We start from the raw sequence: 19,532 nt of genomic DNA, 5'->3' as shown, positions 1-19,532 counted from the left end.
TCCAAACCACTCTAATGCAACAGAAGCAGTTCCTACGCACTTCAACTTGTCGGGTCACGGCTGTGTTACAAGCTGGAATTACAAACCATCAACAACCGAACACGGCGAAAAGCGTAAGAGGCCACCCACCTAATAGACACGGGTAAACCTTTGTCTCCAGGAGGCCTTAACCGACGAAATGAACGCTAATCATGAAACATTTCTGGTCTTTTTTAAACTTCTTCACCTAAATGTATCTTTTGAGCGTTTTATAAGCCATGTTATTTACACTAGTTAACCATTATATTATATTTTTATAATTACGCTCAAATTTAAACTGTTCAGAGCCGTTATTTTCTTTCATTGTAACTCTGGCCCTAAAGAAGAAGACTAGTAGTTTTAGTTGAAATTTGCCGTAGTGCCAGCCCTGCAATCAGTGTTGTTTATTTACGCGTAAAGTGACGTCTGACACGTGCATTTCTACTACAAGATATCCGGCAACGAAAAGTATTCAGAACAGTTTATTTGTGCATCGTGTGATCCCCTACATTCAAAATTTTTATAATCTAATGTCAGGTATCCCGCCAGATAACTGCAAATATAACCAGATTACAAAGGAAATAGACACTTCAGGGAAGCCCCCTTTTAATTTGATACGCCATTGTGATCATCGGTGTATTCGTTTGCAGTTATTTCTTACCAGCGACTTACTTTTATTTGTCTTCCTTGACACATTCACATGAAATTTCGTCTACTGGAAAATGAGATGGAGATATAAAAGTATGGGATGATAAACTTCCTTTAGGAAACAAAAAAAGTAACGGATTTGGCGAGCCTAAAAACCGACATCAAAACTTCCGCCCTACAAACAGCCTTTCAGTTTCGTTTTAGTTAAAGGGGAACTCCGGGGTAAAAATGAAGTTATTTTGGATGTTTGGCCTTGGAACCATGTTTCAATTTTTGATAATTTTATTCACTAATAGTTTCTTACAGCTCAGATATTTTACCTGAAAGATGACCAAAAAATGCGAATGGAACGCCGCCATCTTGGAGAAAATGGGCCGCGTTACAGTGGTCAGCAGTAAGTTATGACGTAGAATCGTCAAAGCATTTTCGCGGGTTTATGGAAATCTATAAACACGCAGCTAGAACTGTCTAAAAACTCGTTTTGCTCTCGCTATTTCGAATTTCGCCCTTTGACAAGCTAATCGATTTCAACTAAGATGGTGAGCTGTTGTGTACCTGGTTGTAAGAATCATTCAGAGAATACAAAGAAGGCCGGCGACAAGGTCACTTACCCCAGTATCCCACTGGACCACCGTACGAATGCATGGCTGGAACGAATAAGGCGGAAAATATGCCTCCCCTCGAACACAGCTATGTTTGCAGCGACCATTTCGAGCCGAGCTGTTTAGTTACCGACCTCCGGTAACAGTTAATGGGGGGAAAGCCAAAGGTAGACTTGACGGACGATGCTATACCGTCCCGGTTTTGTTATGGCCCGCAAACGAAGAGGCCACGATTATCGAGTAACGTCGCCTTGAACGTGAACGCCATCAAGAAGTGAGCGCTTTACTCTTTCAGCTTTTGCTATAATTTACTTTGATTTCACTTTATATACATGCCGAATTTAGATAGTATTTACAATTCCAATTTACAGGCGGACTTTTCCATCGCGCGCGGGAATCAGTCCGATATAATATTTATTTGTTTACAAAAATATCGTACGACCTCAAAGCAAATCGTAGCCTGCGAAAACAGCCGTCGCTCATTGCAACCGCTTATCGCGTTTGCCAGGAGAAAACATTACTGACGTTGTAATCATTCTCTAGTCTAAGTGTACTTATTCCTTGCAGCTATTACTGATATTAACTAAAATAAAATATTGAGTATTTAACTGATTACAATTGTAGTTTAGTCTAGTTCGTAACGAAATAACATTGCATTTTTAATGGCGATACTTCAATTTCACTTAGCATTAGAGGTGGTGGTTTTGAACACCAAACTTCTCAAGGATCTGTCATAATAGCAACATGAAAATTAGTACCAAATCTTTTTATATCAGATTAACTGAACATGTACTAATATATTTCATTTTCAAAACGTTTCGGTGTTTGATCATTCATCCGCATAACGGAAGCCTTCAAATGCAAACTCTTCCTATGGCCCAGGTGGAGGATAGAACCTCCTAATACACATAACCGCACAGGATGGCAGGACAACCCTAATTTCTTTTCCTAAAATTCCCCAGCACCATCTGGCCAACTGCCTGTAAGCAATGTGTCTGAAAAGTTTGTGTTCTGGCCCTTCATAAGGATCTTTATTTTGCTGTTTATACTGAAACCACGCTGTCTGCAGAACCCATCTATTACTACATACTGGATGAAACCCAGGGTGCTGGGTAATGCATGTGGGTTCTTCATTGCATTCGCCACAAGTAACAGCCTCTGTGAGTCAGTTTACTTTTTACTTGCTCGATTTATTGGCAGCATTTGCAAGCCTCCACTCTTTCCATTATCTGGTAATTCTCACATGCACACCACATAAGCTCTGAAATATAATTTTCACTACATAACTTATGTAAACAACATACGAGCGATTTATATTGAATTGCAGAGAAACGTAATGACATTGAATTGAAATAACAACGAAACATAGCAACTATTGCAAAACAAGTCTTCTTCTATTTTTAAAGTATTCCACAGTAGCAAAGTCCGAATTGATGCCCTGACTGAGTAAGAAAATCCGGATCGTATGCTAGAGACTTATAAATTTATATTTTCCTTTGTGCTGGTGGAAGTTTTAAAATAAACAGAACTACACCGGCCTGTAAAGCAGTGAAATCGATAGAACATCCAAGCGGCTAGAGAAGCTTGTACAGCCTCACGAACGAATTTCCCTATAACCAGATTGCAAACAAATTTATTCCGCGTGTTTGCTATTTTGTGAAGTCGAACTGAATTTGGATCAATGACGCTCAGAAAAGAAAATGCGTAAACAAAGATGATTGAATGCCACAGTTGTGTTAATACAACTTTATTTCTGTCCTGAATCGGCAAGTCAATGCCTGTGGAGATATTACAATAAACCAAGAGCCTACACACTACATACCAGTATGAATTTTGCAGTCGAGGGTTTGCTTCTTTGTCGCTTCCCATCGACTCATCGCCTGAACCACCTTCAGGGTTGTTGTTCGCATCTTCCGAGTTCACTCCCGGTTCATATTGGTAAGGCTTTATGGAAAAGCTTGTTCCTCGTCGAGATTATCAGAGTCCGACCCAGAAACAGACATTACAGCAGCGATTTTGGAAGGATAAACTGTAAATCTTGGCGATGGAAAATACTGAACACAAGTGGAAGACGCGCAAATATCGAATTACGTTTGACGATCTGACGTCACAAAATGGTACGCTGACCACCCTCTGAGCATGCAATCTATTTTCAAGATGGCGGCGCTCTATTTGCAATTTTTGGTCGTCTTTCAGGTTAATTATATGAGCTGCAAGAAACTGTTCGTAAATAAAATTATCAAAAATTGAAACATGGTTCCAAGGCCAAACATCCAAAATAACTTCATTTTTACCCCGGAGTTCCCCTTTAATTGTTCCCAGAGAGCTTCAGGACGAGAGTAAATCGTTTATATCTTACCTAAAAAGTGTCGACACTTCAAACTTCATTAACTACTGTTTGTTTAGTTGTTTTTGTTTTTGTTTTTTTCAGAAAGAAAATGCCTTTCAAATTGAAATTCCCTGAGTTTGCCACGAAAACGACGCTCCTGATGATGTTTTCATATCCCGGCACAAAGTCCACAATACCCTAAACGCGGTCAGCGGTTAAATTGTTTGCCGCCAACAGAAAATTATATAGGAAAGTGCAAATTTGCCAATTTTCTCTTTATCAACACGTACAGGCCTATTTTGAACTTCACAAATGTAAACAAATAGCAGAACGAGTGCAAAAATTATCGATCAGGATAAGTTCCATCTTATCCAAAAGGGCTATACGTTTTCTACTATCGGTACAACAAAAAATGACTAGAATTCTCCGTTTGAGCAATACACATCAGTGAATTTACCTGAATCGCTGTCTATTTGAAAACAATGACGATGTTCTATTGTGCGTCACTGTCGTGCAAACTTTCGTTATCCGATCGAGAAATGCTTGTCTTTGTTTGTAAAACAACTGGGGAAATTGTCACCCAACAAAAGCAAAATGAAGTGTATATTAATTCTTCAAAGGTTTGGAGACGGAAACCTCCGGGGTCATTGTGCGGCGACGTCGAAATTTCATGTTATCGGAAGTGAGATTACGTTTCCCCGTTGGCCAGTATTGAGGCTGAATTAAGTGACAATTCAAAGCACTACATGTAAACTCTAGAAAAAGATACTGCATTACTTACCACAAAACGTATTCCACCTTAGGACTTGGCTGTAGCCGATACGCACTTAAATTGTCTGTTTGAATTCGCATTGCAAATATCAGTGTAATTGACAGCAGCATCATGTGATTGCAGGGACTTTCCCGGAAATGGGTGCTCTTCAAAAGGTTCAATCTAATTGAGTTCGAAGTTGCCAGAAATTTCGCGGCCGTTCTTTTGAATCTTTCAAGCATGTAAGAGTATTGGATATACAAAAAACGGGACAGTTTAATTTGTACGTGTATCTTATGAAGCGTTTTATAAGCTATGTTATTTACCCTAGTTAACCATTAACCACTTATATTTTTATAATTACGCTTAAATTTGAACTGTTCAGAGCCGTTATTTTCTTTCATTGTAATTCCGGCCCTAAAGAAGAAGACTAGTAGTTTTAGTTGAAATTTGCCGTAGTGCCAGCCCTGCAATCAGTGTTGTTTATTTACGCGTAAAGTGACGTCTGACACGTGCATTTCTACTACAAGATATCCGGCAACGAAAAGTATTTCGAACAGTTTATTTGTGCGTCGTGTCATCCCCTACATTCAAAATTTTTATAATTTAATGCCAGGTATCCCGCCAGATAACTGCAAATATAACCAGATTACAAAGGAAATAGACACTTTAGGGAAGCCCCCTTTTAATTTGATACGCCATTGTGATCATCGGTGTATTCGTTTGCAGTTATTTCTTACCAGCGACTTACTTTTATTTGTCTTCCTTGACACATTCACATGAAATTTCGTCTACTGGAAAATGAGATGGAGATATAAAAGTATGGGATGATAAACTTCCTTTAGGAAACAAAAAAAGTAACGGATTTGGCGAGCCTAAAAACCGACATCAAAACTTCCGCCCTACAAACAGCCTTTCAGTTTCGTTTTAGCTAACTGTTCCCAGAGAGCTTCAGGACGAGAGTAAATCGTTTATATATTACCTAAAAAGTGTCGACACTTCAAACTTCATCAACTACTGCTTGTTTAGTTGTTTTTGTTTTTGTTTTTTCTTTTGTTTTTTCAGAAAGAAAATGCCTTTCAAATTGAAATTCCCTGAGTTTGCCACGAAAACGACGCTCCTGATGATGTTTTCATATCCCGGCACAAAGTCCACAATACTTTAAACGCGGTCAGCGGTTAAATTGTTTGCCGCCAACAGAAAATTATATAGGAAAGTGCAAATTTGCCAATTTTCTCTTTATCAACACGTACAGGCCTATTTTGAACTTCACAAATGTAAACAAATAGCAGAACGAGTGCAAAAATTATCGATCAGGATAAGTTCCATCTTATCCTAAAGGGCTATACGTTTCCTACTATCGGTACAACAAAAAATGACTAGAATTCTCCGTTTGAGCAATACACATCAGTGAATTTACCTGAATCGCTGTCTATTTGAAAACAATGACGATGCTCTATTGTGCGTCACTGTCGAGCAAACTTTCGTTATCCGATCGAGAAATGCTTGTCTTTGTTTATAAAACAACGGGGGAAATTGTCACCCAACAAAAGCAAAATGAAGTGTATATTAATTCTTCAAAGGTTTGGAGACGGAAACCTCCGGGGTCATTGTGCGGCGACGTCGAAATTTCATGTTATCGGAAGTGAGATTACGTTTCCCCGTATCAGACTGTCATGGCCAGTATTGAGGCTGAATTAAGTGACAATTCAAAGCACTACATGTAAACTCTAGAAAAAGATACTGCATTACTTACCACAAAAAGTATTCCACCTTAGGACTTGGCTGTAGCCGATACGCAGTAAAATTGTCTGTTTGAATTCGCATTGCAAATATGTAATTGACAGCAGCATCATGTGATTGCAGGGACTTTCCCGGAAATGGGTGCTCTTCAAAAGGTTCAATCTAATTGAGTTCGAAGTCGCCAGAAATTTCGCGGCCGCTCTTTTGAATCTTTCAAGCATGTAAGAGTATTGGATATACAAAAAACGGGACAGTTTAATTTGTACGTGTATCTTATGAAGCGTTTTATAAGCTGTTATTTACCCTAGTTAACCATTAACCATTTATATTTTTATAGTTACGCTTAAATTTGAACTGTTAAGAGCCGTTATTTTCTTTCATTGTAACTCTGGCCCTAAAGAAGAAGACTAGTAGTTTTAGTTGAAATTTGCCGTAATGCCAGCCCTGCAATCAGTGTTGTTTATTTACGCGTAAAGTGACGTCTGACACGTGCATTTCTACTACAAGATATCCGGCAACGAAAAGTATTCAGAACAGTTTATTTGTGCGTCGTGTGATCCCCTACATTCAAAAGTTTTATAATCTAATGTCAGGTATCCCGCCAGATAACTGCAAATATAACCAGATTACAAAGGAAATAGACACTTTAGGGAAGCCCCCTTTTAATTTGATACGCCATTGTGATCATCGGTGTATTCGTTTGCAGTTATTTCTTACCAGCGACTTACTTTTATTTGTCTTTCCTGACACATTCACATGAAATTTCGTCTACTGGAAAATGAGATGGAGATATAAAAGTATGGGATGATAAACTTCCTTAAGGAAACAAAAAAAGTAACGGATTTGGCGAGCCTAAAAACCGACATCAAAACTTCCGCCCTACAAACAGCCTTTCAGTTTCGTTTTAGCTAACTGTTCCCAGAGAGCTTCAGGACGAGAGTAAATCGTTTATATCTTACCTAAAAAGTGTCGACACTTCAAACTTCATTAACTACTGTTTGTTTAGTTGTTTTTGTTTTTGTTTTTTTCAGAAAGAAAATGCCTTTCAAATTGAAATTCCCTGAGTTTGCCACGAAAACGACGCTCCTGATGATGTTTTCATATCCCGGCACAAAGTCCACAATACCCTAAACGCGGTCAGCGGTTAAATTGTTTGCCGCCAACAGAAAATTATATAGGAAAGTGCAAATTTGCCAATTTTCTCTTTATCAACACATACAGGCCTATTTTGAACTTCACAAATGCAAACAAATAGCAGAACGAATACAAAAATTATCGATCAGGATAAGTTCCATCTTATCCTAAAGGGCTATTCGTTTTCTACTATCGGTACAACAAAAAATGACTAGAATTCTCCGTTTGAGCAATACACATCAGTGAATTTACCTGAATCGCTGTCTATTTGAAAACAATGACGATGTTCTATTGTGCGTTGTTAAGATCGGACAACAAGTTTGGACAGAAGAATGAATTTATTCTATCGTGTCTTAACCTTTAAGTACAAAGCTGTAACCTGATATAATGGTATGATTGATTGGATAATTAAATTGACTACCTTTGACAACTGGATAATTACATAACAATCATGACATCCCCCTTTTCCTATAATAGCTGATATAATAGTTGACTATAAATTGAATACATGTGGTATATGACTATAAGATTTGTAATATTGACTAATTAAATGTTCAGTGTTCATACATAATCCTTAAATCGGATCGGTCTGATTACTTGTCTGCCGGATCGTGTGTATATTGGAGCAGGTGTAAGTGGTGACTCCTCAGTGTTGGTGGAGAGCGGGTCAGTGGAGTGTTGGTCTTGTTCAACCGGAGTGAGTGTTTGAGGTTGAACGATCTCGATGTCTGGAGATGGAGTAAACTCCTCTTTGGTGATCAGCAGGTCACGTCTGTTCCTGCGAAGTCTGCGTCCGTTTTGAGTTTCGACGGTGTAAGACCGAGGTGGATATTCAAGTTGTTGAACGATTTTGCCTTTAGTAGCCCACGAGGTACCGTTGTGGATTCTGACAGTGTCGTGTTGGCTTAGGCTTGGTAGGGACTTTGCACCTTGATTGTAATGTGCTGATGAGTATGGGTGGTTAGGGGCTTTGACACTGAATGGCTTTGCAGATGGCAGTAAGGTTCTTGGGTTTCGTTGCATGAGTTTGAACGCTGGTGAAGGACCACCATCCACTGTAGGAGATGTGCGAAAATTAAGGAGCGCCAGATATGGGTCTTCACCGTCTTGTATAGCTTTTTTGAGGAGGTTCTTAACTGTCTGCACAGTTCGCTCAGCCATTCCATTGCTTTGAGGATATCTGGGACTTGACGTGACATGTTGGAAGTCCCACTGTTTTGCGAACGTAGCGAAGCCATAGGAGGAGAATTGTGGACCATTGTCAGATATTACAATCTTTGGTATTCCCTGGCGTGCAAAAATTGATTTCATGTGAGTTACAATAGTTGAACTTAAAGTGTCTGCTAACAAGCAAACCTCAAAAAACTTAGAGTGGTAGTCTACTACTAGCAGATAGTTCTTATTCTTTAAGTTAAACAGATCAACACCAATTTTAATCCAGGGTTGATCGGGAATTTCGTGAGGAATTAAATGCTCTTTTTGCTGCTTGTTTCTATGCTCTAAACAGGTGCTACAATTTCCTATCATATCTGTTATTTCAGTTGACATGCCTGGCCAAAAGAGAACTTCTCTTGCTCGCGCTTTGGATTTTTCAATACCCAGGTGGCCCGCGTGTATTTTTGTACGCATTTCTTGGCGCATTGAATTAGGAACGATTATGCGCTCGTTGCGCAGAAGCAGACCATTTGCAACAGTGATTTCGTCACGGTGTTTGTAGAATGGTTGTACTAGAGAGTCGACGTCTTTCTTCTCCTGGGGCCATCCGTTTTCTGTATACTCGCGGAGTTTCTGTAAAGCTGGATCGCGTGAGGTTTCGCGCTGAAACTCGCGAAGCTTGTCATCACTAATGGGAAGATTCGATATTACGAAATGAACATAGCGTGTCATGTCAGAGTTGTCAATTTCAGGTGTTGATGTGTTGCTGAGATATGCGCGACTTAGCGTGTCTGCGACCACCATGTCCTTTCCGGGAGTGTAATTCATCGTGAACTGGTACTTCTGTAAGCGAAGTAAGAAGCGTTGAATTCGAGGAGGAGATTTGAGCACTGGTTTTTGAAAGATGTCTTTCAAGGGCTTGTGGTCGTTTTCGACTAGGAAACGCTGACCGTAGAGAAAATCATTGAAACGCTCGCAGGCAAAAACGATACTGAGAATCTCTTTTTCAATTTGGGCATAGTTGGTTTCAGATGAGGTCATTGATCGACTTGCAAATGCTACTGGATACCAGCAGTCACTATGTTTTTGTTCTAGAGTGGCACCGAGACCACTTTTGCTCGCGACAGATGATACCTTGATTGGCAGTTTCGGGTCGAAATACTTGAGGACCGGGGTGTTGGTTATCATTAACTTCAATTCTTGGAATGCCTGTTGTTGGGGAGTATCAAAAGACCACGCAGTGTCTTTTTCCAACAATACTCTGAGCGGAGCAGAAACTTCTGAAAGATTCGGCGCGAATTTTCCGAGGTATGTGACCATGCCGAGAAATCTCTGAAGGTCGGACTTGTTCTCCGGAGCAGGCATGTCGAGAATCGCTGATACTTTCCGTGGATCGGCTTTTACGCCATCGGAGGTCAAGAGTTGACCGAGATACGTTATTTGGCTAGATCCAAAGATACACTTCGATCTATTCAATTTGAGACCGGAAGAGCGAATCCTTGAGAGAACATTCTTGAGCCGCCGATCATGGATGTCTTTCGTGTCGCCCCAGATAACGATGTCATCTTGTGCATTTGCACATCCCTCTAATCCGTCTAAGATTTCCGTCACTTCGGCTTGAAAGATTTCCGATGCGCAATTAACGCCAAACGGAAGGCGCTTAAACTTATACCGACCGAATGGTGTGTGAAATGCGAGCAGTTTTGAACTTTCTTCGTCAAGCTTTAGTTGCCAGTAGCCCGAAGACGCGTCCAATTTTGAGAAATACTTCGCGCCGGCCATTTGAGAAAGAATATCTTCGGCAGTGGGCAGCTGATAATGTTGCCTCTTTATCGCTTGATTGAGATCGCGCGGGTCTAGGCATACACGCAATTTTCCATTAGGTTTCTCAACGATCACGAGATTAGAGACCCAATCAGTAGGCCCGTCGACCTTATCTATGATGCCCAGGCGCACCATGCGGTCAAGCTCATCTTTCAATTTCTCACGCAAGGCAAAGGGAACTTTCCTAGGCGCTTGTATAACAGGGGAGAAATTCCCATCTATGGTTAGGTGGTGAACTTTAGATAAGCTACCTATTTCACCAGAGCAATCACTATACTCATTAATTAAATTAGAGTACTCACAATCTACAGTCATTACACGGTTAATGAGGCAGAGTTTCTTGCAAGTGTTCAGTCCTAGGAGTGGCACAGAATCCATTTCTGCCACAATGAAGAGAACTTTGTATTCTTGATGTCCGTTCTTCAGAGTAACGATGCACTTGCCGACGACTGGTAGGTCAGTGCCATTGTAAGCGGTGAGCTTCACTTTTGCTGGATGCAGCTTAGGCTTGTGGGGGAGTTTAGTGTATTCCTTTTTCGGAAGAACATTAACTTGACTGCCAGTGTCAAGCTTATAGTTAATGTTAGTTCCATTGGATTCCAAAACGACAGACCATTCGAGTTCCTCATCCTCCGGATTGTTTGAGTGTAGAGTCGTTTCGTTGACATCTTTCTCTTCCGTTAGGCTTTTCGACAGTTATCCCATTCATCCTCTGTGATGTCAGGCTGGCGATTGACTTCACGAATCGGCCTGTTGCGTGCTTGTTGCGGATTAAATCTACGGGGTTTGTTAGGGCAGCATTGTGCGAAATGATTGGCAGCACCACACTCGTTGCATGTCTTTCCATATGCTGGGCACTTTCCACGATTATGTCCACGACCACAAAATTTGCAGTTAGCAAAGTACTCTGATGTCGCGCCTTTGATTGTCTTGGGTATCGCCCCTTGGCCGACCATGTCGACTGGAGTGGGTTTCGATGCATGTTTAAGCTCTTCAGCATGTTTTCTCGATTCCTCAGCAGCGCGACCAAGTAGAATGGCCTTCTCCAACTTGAGATCTGTTTCTCGTAGGTAATGCTCACGAAGTTTGTTGTCAGTCGTTCCGCACACGATCCTGTCAGTAATCAGAGAGTCTTTCAGACTGGCAAAAGCACATTCCTCAGCACGTTTTTTTAGTTCGGTAACAAAATCATCAAAAGGCTGTCCATCCTGTTGGTTGTAGGAAAAGAACTGATAACGTAGAAAGATTGTGTTCTTTCGAGGATTGCAGTGTGCTGTGAATTTGCTTAGGATCGAGCTGACTTTCATCTTGTCCTCGTCACTCGGGAAAGTGAAGGTGTTGTAAATTTCACGCGCCCTTTTCCCAATACAAGTGAGTAGAATAGATGACTTGATCTTGTCGGATTTTCCATCACTCTCAGTTGCTACTAGGTACAACTCAAATTCTTGTTTCCACCTTCTCCAGTTTTCTCGTACATTTCCTTCGAAGGAGAGTGGATCAGGAGGGTCTAATTTATCCATTTTAGAGAGATCCCAGGTCTGACACCATGTTAAGATCGGACAACAAGTTTGGACAGAAGAATGAATTTATTCTATCGTGTCTTAACCTTTAAGTACAAAGCTGTAACCTGATATAATGGTATGATTGATTGGATAATTAAATGGACTACCTTTGACAACTGGATAATTACATAACAATCATGACATGCGTCACTGTCGAGCAAACTTTCGTTATCCGATCGAGAAATGCTTGTCTTTGTTTGTAAAACAACTGGGGAAATTGTCACCCAACAAAAGCCGACCGGTTAGCTCAGTTGGTAGATTGCCGGACTACCGTGCGGGAGGTCGCGGGTTCAAACCCCGGCCGGACCACCACTCAGGGTCTTTAAATAACTGAGGAGAAAGTGCTGCCTTTGTTCTGACATCTGCAAATGGTTAGACTTTCTAGTCTTCTCGGATAAGGACGATAAACCGTAGGCCCCGTCTCACAAACCTTATTTGTAAATAACTCTGTGGGACGTTAAAGAACCCACTCACTGTTCGCAAAAGGTAGGGGACGTAGTTCCCGGTGTTGTGGTCTAGTCTTTGTGCGTATATTCCGTATATCCCGGGTCCGCAGTAATTGGCCTTAGCTGTTGCGGTATCCCTGTCCATATTGGACAAAGCTAAATAAATAAATAAATAAATAAATAAATAAAAAGCAAAATGAAGTGTATATTAATTCTTTAAAGGTTTGGAGACGGAAACCTCCGGGGTCATTGTGCGGCGACGTCGAAATTTCATGTGATCCGGAAGTGAGATTCTGTTTCCCCGTATCAGACTGTCATGGCCAGTATTGAGGCTGAATTAAGTGACAATTCAAAGCACTACATGTAAACTCTAGAAAAAGATACTGCATTACTTACCACAAAAAGTATTCCACCTTAGGACTTGGCTTTAGCCGATACGCAGTAAAATTGTCTGTTTGACGTAAGAGAAGGATTCGCATTGCAAATATGTAATTGACAGCAGCATCATGTGATTGCAGGGACTTTCCCGGAAATTGGTGCTCTTCAAAAGGTTCAATCTAATTGAGTTCGAAGTTGCCAGAAATTTCGCGGCCGTTCTTTTGAATCTTTCAAGCATGTAAGAGTATTGGATATACAAAAAACGGGACAGTTTAATTTGTACGTGTATCTTATGAAGCGTTTTATAAGCTATGTTATTTACCCTAGTTAACCATTAACCATTTATATTTTTATAATAAAGCTTAAATTTGAACTGTTAAGAGCCGTTATTTTCTTTCATTGTAACTCTGGCCCTAAAGACAGGGCCGTACCTAGGATTTTTTGTCTGTGGGGGCAAACTCCACACATCCCTCACAGGGGTCTACCGTATACAGACAGGGTTTCTAGTTGGACACTTATTTTGTTTTCACTCCTACACAGAATGTTGCCTCCACGACGTTTAGAGAAAAAAAAATACACCGATGCTTTTTGTTTTAAATTGTCATGTCACTTTTTATGGAGTTTATGTCTTGTTTAGCTTTAAGCAAATATTATAACTCATTTTAAAACACAGTCGATGCACTGCTGTAAACAAAGGGAGAAAATCACTAAGCTTCCACAATTCAAACGCACTATATCCCCGAGTGGAACGAAGCATTTGCAAAAACACAGTCGTTATTTAACTGCAATTCAAGCCTTTTCAGTATTACTGTGACACGTTGCATAGCTCTATAACACGCTACAACGATTGCTAGAGAACCAAAAAACCAAATAGCCGTGCCAAGAAACACAACTCCTTGTGACAAACACTGTCTAATAGCCGGGCCCGGCATTGCAACAATTACAGAATGAAGCTCATTGCATGATACAAGCAATGATTAATTTCTGTCCTAACATTACACAAATCTCAACAAGAAAGGCATATAAGGCTATCAAGCACTTAAAAGAGCCAAGCCAAACCCTGCTGAAATGCCCTATGTGGCATCAAAAACACCGTCGTTGAACACACGGAATGAGAGCTCATATTCAAAGCGAAGAGAATTCAAAACAGGAAACTCAAAAATCATTAGGCGCAAATGACCTGTCGGATGATGAACATATGATGGTTAAATCCAAACCCGCTTCAAACACTTGCGAACAGCGCAAGCATTTAAAACCAATTTACCTCGAAAAAAAAAAACATACTTGTATAAGCTAGATTTAAAAAGGCTAAAACACGCGCCAGAAAGTGGCGTAGGCTTGTCAATCTTTATTTACACGCCAAATTCTAAACAATAGGCAGCCCAAACAAATCATTATTTTCATAAGAAAACCGGTGCTGGCTTTTGCCTCAAAAGATTTTCCAAAATAATTATTTGGAATTCACATTGAAGGAATATTTTTTCAGTCAATTAGTCGATTTTCTTGTGATCAGTGTGATGTTAGAAACAAACTGAGTTTTCCTGGCGGGGGCAGCTGCCCCCTCTGCCCCCGCGCTATGTACGGCCCTGAAAGAAGACTAGTAGTTTTAGTTGAAATTTCCCGTAGTGTCAGCCCTGCAATCAGTGTGGTTTATTTACGCGTAAAGTGACGTCTGACACATGCATTTCTACTACAAGATATTCGGCACCGAGAAGTATTCAGAACAGTTTATTTGTGCGTCGTGTGATCCCCTACATTCAAAAGTTTTATAATCTAATGTCAGGTATCCCGCCAGATAACTGCAAAAATAACCAGATTACAAAGGAAATAAACACTTTAGGGAAACCCCCTTTTAATTTGATACTCCATTGTAATCATTGGTCTATTCGCTTGCAGTTATTTCTTACCAGCGACTTACGTGTATTTGTCTTTCTTGACACATTCGCATGAAATTTCGTCAACTGGAAAATGAGATGGAGATATAAAAGTTTGGGATGATAAACTTCCTTTAGGAAACAAAAAAGGTAACGGATTTGGCGAGCATAAAAACTTCCGCCCTACAAACAGCCTTTCAGTTTCGTCTTAGCTAATTGTTCCCAGAGAGCTTCAGGACGAGAGTAAATCGTTTATATCTTGCCTCAAAAATGTCGAGACTCCGAACTTCATTAACTACTGTTTATTTAGTTGGTCTTTGTTTTGTTTTCTGTTTGTTTTTGTGTTTGTTTGTTTTTTTGTTTTGTTTTGGTTTTTTTTTTTCAGAAAGAAAATGCCTTTCAAATTGAAATTTCGTTAGTTTGCCCTAAAAACGACGCTCCTGAGCATGTTTTCATATCCGGCACAAAGTTCCCAATACTCTTAACGCGGTCAGCGGTTAAATTTTTTGCCGCCAACAGAAAATTATTTAGGAAAGTGCAAATTTGCCAATTTTCTCTTTATCAACACGTAGAGGCCTATTTTGAACTTCACAAATGGAAACAAATAGCAGAGCGAGTGCAAAAATTATCGATCAGGATAAGTTTCATCTTAGGGACTGTGCAATAATTATCAGGAGGGGGGGGCTGAAAAACCAGAGGGGGGGGCATTACCTAAAATTGCTGCCAAGATAGGGGGGGGGGTCAAAGTAAAATCACTCATTTGACAGAGGGGGGGCCTTAAGTTTTATTCGAAATGTAAATAAACTTAAACGCAATTAAAGATTCTCAATACAGGCCTCATGATAGACTGTAACAAATATCAATACGAACAGCTGTTAAACGATTATTGAAAAAATTCCATCAAAATGAAAAGATAACTGATTAATTTTAACCCTTCTTCTATTTAATTAAGCTGACCCTATGTAAAGCAAATATCATGCACTTGTTTTTTAGCATCCCCCGTAAAACAATGGGAATCAAACAGATCTCGTAGACAAGCTTTGTCGGTTTTTGATGTGAATAAAAGTAATGTTTCTTCATCGACTGAATCGATTTGCTGAATTCCATACATCTCTGGCTCATAACAAAGTTCAACAGGCTCTCCTCCCAAGGATCTAAATATAATGCAAGCCCTTTTTCGTCTGTTATTGGAAGCGTTCAATCTCCTGTTCTTTGATTTTTTTCTCTGCTCCTTTCTCTTTCTGGCTTCAGAAGTTTTGGATTTTGAGCCAATGTGGTAAGCACCCCGGTACTTAGCAAATGTTTTGTCTAAATCTTCAATCAAGCGATCAATATCCTTCTCGATACCAAATGTTACGTAATAACGTTTGTCATTATTGAAGCTGTGATGGTGGTGGCGGCGAGGAGTGAGTGCGTATGTGTGTGTGTTGGTGGGGGCGGGGGGGGGGGGGGGTGCGACGTTATTTTCAACATAACAAAGGGGGGCTTAGAACTAATTTTTTAGTTTTGGAGGGGGGGTACTGTCTAAGTTTTTGCTAGATAACTCTGGTTTTTCAGCCCCCCCCCCCCCCCTCCTGATAATTATTGCACAGTCCCTTATCCTAAAGGGCTATTCGTTTTCTACTATCGGTACAACAAAAAATGACTAGAATTCTCCGTTTGAGCAATACACATCAGTGAATTTACCTGAATCGCTGTCTATTTGAAAACAATGACGATGTTCTATTGTGCGTCACTGTCGAGCAAACTTTCGTTATCCGATGGAGAAAAATGAAGTGTATATTAATTTTTTAAAGGTTTGGAGACGGAAACCTCCGGGGTCATTGTGCGGCGACGTCGAAATTTCATGTTATCGGAAGTGAGATTCCGTTTCCCCGTATCAGACTGTCATGGCCAGTATTGAGGCTGAATTACGTGACAATTCAAAGCACTACATGTAAACTCTAGAAAAAGATACTGCATTACTTACCTTAAAAAGTATTCCACCTTAGGACTTGGCTTTAGCCGATACGCAGTTAAATTGTCTGTTTGACGTAAGAGGAGGATTCGCATTGCAAATATGTAATTGACAGCAGCATCATATCATTGCAGGGACTTTCCCGGAAATGGGTGTTCTTCAAAAGGTTCAATCTAATTGAGTTCGAAGTTGGCAGAATTTTGGCGGCCGCTCTTTTGAATCTTTCAAGCGTGTAAGAGTATTGGACATACAAAAAACGGGACAGTTTAATTTGCAGATTTTTATTGCAAGCGCGTTGAATTATATTCCCATTAACACAATAACAAGAATTTGTTTTATCATTTAATTGCTCAGGGGTCTATAGCACTCTTGTTCGAGGGAACAGTTTTCTTAACTGACGTTGACGACTGTTGACTTTGTAGGAGTACGTAACATGACCGCGGTGCAAAATCACATCAGCAATCTTTTCGAAGTAGCCACCATATTGTTTACAGTGAGAAAATCCGTGGGATAACAGAACCTCTTGCATTCACGGGATGTTGATGGCTTCGTAACAGATCTGGACAGGGTCGCCTATAAGTATTGGGTGACTTATTGTTACAGACCAGAAAGCCTATGAGACGGATGAGCAGAAAAAGAAGGGAAGGAGAGAAGGCTTCAAGTTGCTGATAGAGCGTGCAGTATTATTTCTAGGTTCCAGCTAGGGATTTGTGAGATTCCGCTGGTCAAGACCATTGAAGAAACAGGTTTATCGATGTTTCCCTAAAACAAAGTGGACAAAAGCGCTTGCTTGCGTAGCGTGATCTGCTGCATTGAAATTATGCCAGTTGCTATGATATGCACATCTTAAATGCTTCAGCGAATCCCCTGCCCCAGCAATGGTAGAAGTTCAATGTTATGTCGAGTAAGATTGCAAGAAGTCTACGAACATGGCATTCACTTACGTTTGACATACTGCTCCGTGATTCCTCAAATGTCGCTGTATCAACGTTTGGCGAAAGCTCGAGGGGGGGGGGGGGGGTACTCACCAGATGCTTGGGTAGGGAGGTGCGGCCCGAGTGTTCAAACCCTGACCTTGTTTAAGTCACAATTCTCTGATTTCCCTATCTTGTTTAAGTCTAAATTCAAATTTTTCAGACGCTATCTTAGACATTTAACCCAAAATGATACCCTGTTTAAGGGGGGACTTAACCTAAATTTGAATGAAATTTGAAGTGGTTTTAAGAAGAGATAGAAGAAAGAAAATGATTTTTGGAACACTAACAGAAAGTTGATACCCACGCAAGAGCACCCCAGGTTGCTAGTGGACTAACTTGGTATCTGTCTATTAATTATTAACCACAAATTCTTATTTTAAAACTTCACTAATTCTTCAATATTTCTTATTTCTCTTAATTTAACCAACCCTTCTAGAAAAGTTATCTCCTCTCAAATATACCCAAAAATCACCCCAAAATTCCCAAAACACCCCACAACATAGATTTACGGGATGAACATAGAGTTTTTGGATCGCTTGAAACGTGAACGAGATATTTCCATTAAAGCCATGTAAAGTGCGGTAAAATGGTGTTTACGTTAAGTCCCCCCTTAAGACTAGAATGAATTAATAATACACTAGTTTGTTCCATTAGCGGTCCTTTGCATATTACTTCTACTTCATTGAAATATGCTTCGTTCTTCAAAAGACCAATAAACAGATACCCTGTTTAGGGCAGAAAGTGATGAAATAGATACCCCGTTCAAGACAAAACACCCTGAAAACTATACCCTATCTGGTCGCGCGTCCCCGTTAAGGTCAGATAAGGGGGTCCCCCCATCCCCCACGGGGAGGGGGGGAGAGTCATATCATCAAACTGAAAAATCATTTTCTGGCTTAGAAGGAAATTAGTTGCTCTAATTCAAAACACTGTTCGAACTTTATGTAACATCAACGATTTTATCAACGATAAAAGTTGAAGTTGTTGAACTTGACATGTCATGAGATATTCCAGGGACTTTCCTTGAACCCAGACGTAAGCTTCCAGAACATTGAGATCGATTTGCAATACTACACAAAAGCGCAGTATGGCTCAGTTGTATGCAAATCCGCATGGCACGAAAAACAAACATTAGCGCACTTCCCATGTTCCATGTTGATATTCTGTGGATTGCTATACCGCCATAGACTGCTAATACAAATTTTAAAATTAAGGCGTAGAAGCCATCTAAACCAACCCTAAATCTGCGAGTGTTAATTTGTCAATTTGTCATTGTCCTATAAGGCTAAGGTGGATTCACACAGGATTATATTTATGTTATCGTATGACATTTTTTCAAGGGGTTTCACCGAATGACTCTTATTTCATTAGGGACTGTGCAATAATTATCAGGAGGGGGGGGGCTGAAAAACCAGAGTTATCTAGCAAAAACTTAGACAGTACCCCCCCTCCAAAACTAAAAAATTAGTTCTAAGCCCCCCTTTGTTATGTTAAAAATAACGTCGCACCCCCCCCCCCCCCGCCCCCACCAACACACACACATACGCACTCACTCCTCGCCGCCACCACCATCACAGCTTCAATAATGACAAACGTTATTACGTAACATTTGGTATCGAGAAGGATATTGATCGCTTGATTGAAGATTTAGACAAAACATTTGCTAAGTACCGGGGTGCTTACCACATTGGCTCAAAATCCAAAACTTCTGAAGCCAGAAAGAGAAAGGAGCAGAGAAAAAAATCAAAGAACAGGAGATTGAACGCTTCCAATAACAGACGAAAAAGGGCTTGCATTATATTTAGATCCTTGGGAGGAGAGCCTGTTGAACTTTGTTATGAGCCAGAGATGTATGGAATTCAGCAAATCGATTCAGTCGATGAAGAAACATTACTTTTATTCACATCAAAAACCGACAAAGCTTGTCTACGAGATCTGTTTGATTCCCATTGTTTTACGGGGGATGCTAAAAAACAAGTGCATGATATTTGCTTTACATAGGGTCAGCTTAATTAAATAGAAGAAGGGTTAAAATTAATCAGTTATCTTTTCATTTTGATGGAATTTTTTCAATAATCGTTTAACAGCTGTTCGTATTGATATTTGTTACAGTCTATCATGAGGCCTGTATTGA

The 19,532-nt window shown here is 40.2% G+C and overlaps 1 protein-coding gene and 1 pseudogene across 4 annotated transcripts in view; both read right to left on the bottom strand.

Annotated features, from left to right (window-relative positions):
- The window catches only part of LOC146482121 (uncharacterized), a 75,810-nt gene that overhangs the window by 28,209 nt on the left and 28,069 nt on the right, over positions 1 to 19,532 (bottom strand). Inside the window, exon 1 of one of the 4 annotated variants that reach the window (XM_085107407.1) lies at positions 16,434 to 16,507. The exons of 1 other annotated variant lie outside the window; for it this stretch is intronic. The gene's annotated coding sequence lies outside the window, so the exon portion shown is untranslated. Of the gene's footprint in view, positions 1 to 6,104; positions 6,135 to 12,608; positions 12,706 to 16,433; positions 16,508 to 19,532 lie in introns of those variants that run through there. 2 more of the 4 variants (XM_085107404.1, XM_085107405.1) reach the window with 2 other exon arrangements.
- Positions 1,641 to 19,532, bottom strand: part of LOC146482091 (P2X purinoceptor 7-like) — a 431,550-nt pseudogene continuing 413,658 nt past the window's right edge.

Source organism: Pavona decussata, unplaced genomic scaffold (genome assembly GCF_977016875.1).
Source record: "Pavona decussata unplaced genomic scaffold, jaPavDecu1.1 SCAFFOLD_47, whole genome shotgun sequence".
Taxonomy (NCBI): domain Eukaryota; kingdom Metazoa; phylum Cnidaria; class Anthozoa; order Scleractinia; family Agariciidae; genus Pavona; species Pavona decussata.
The sequence above is the reverse complement of the archived record's forward strand: the minus strand, read 5'-3'. Positions and strand labels throughout refer to the sequence as shown.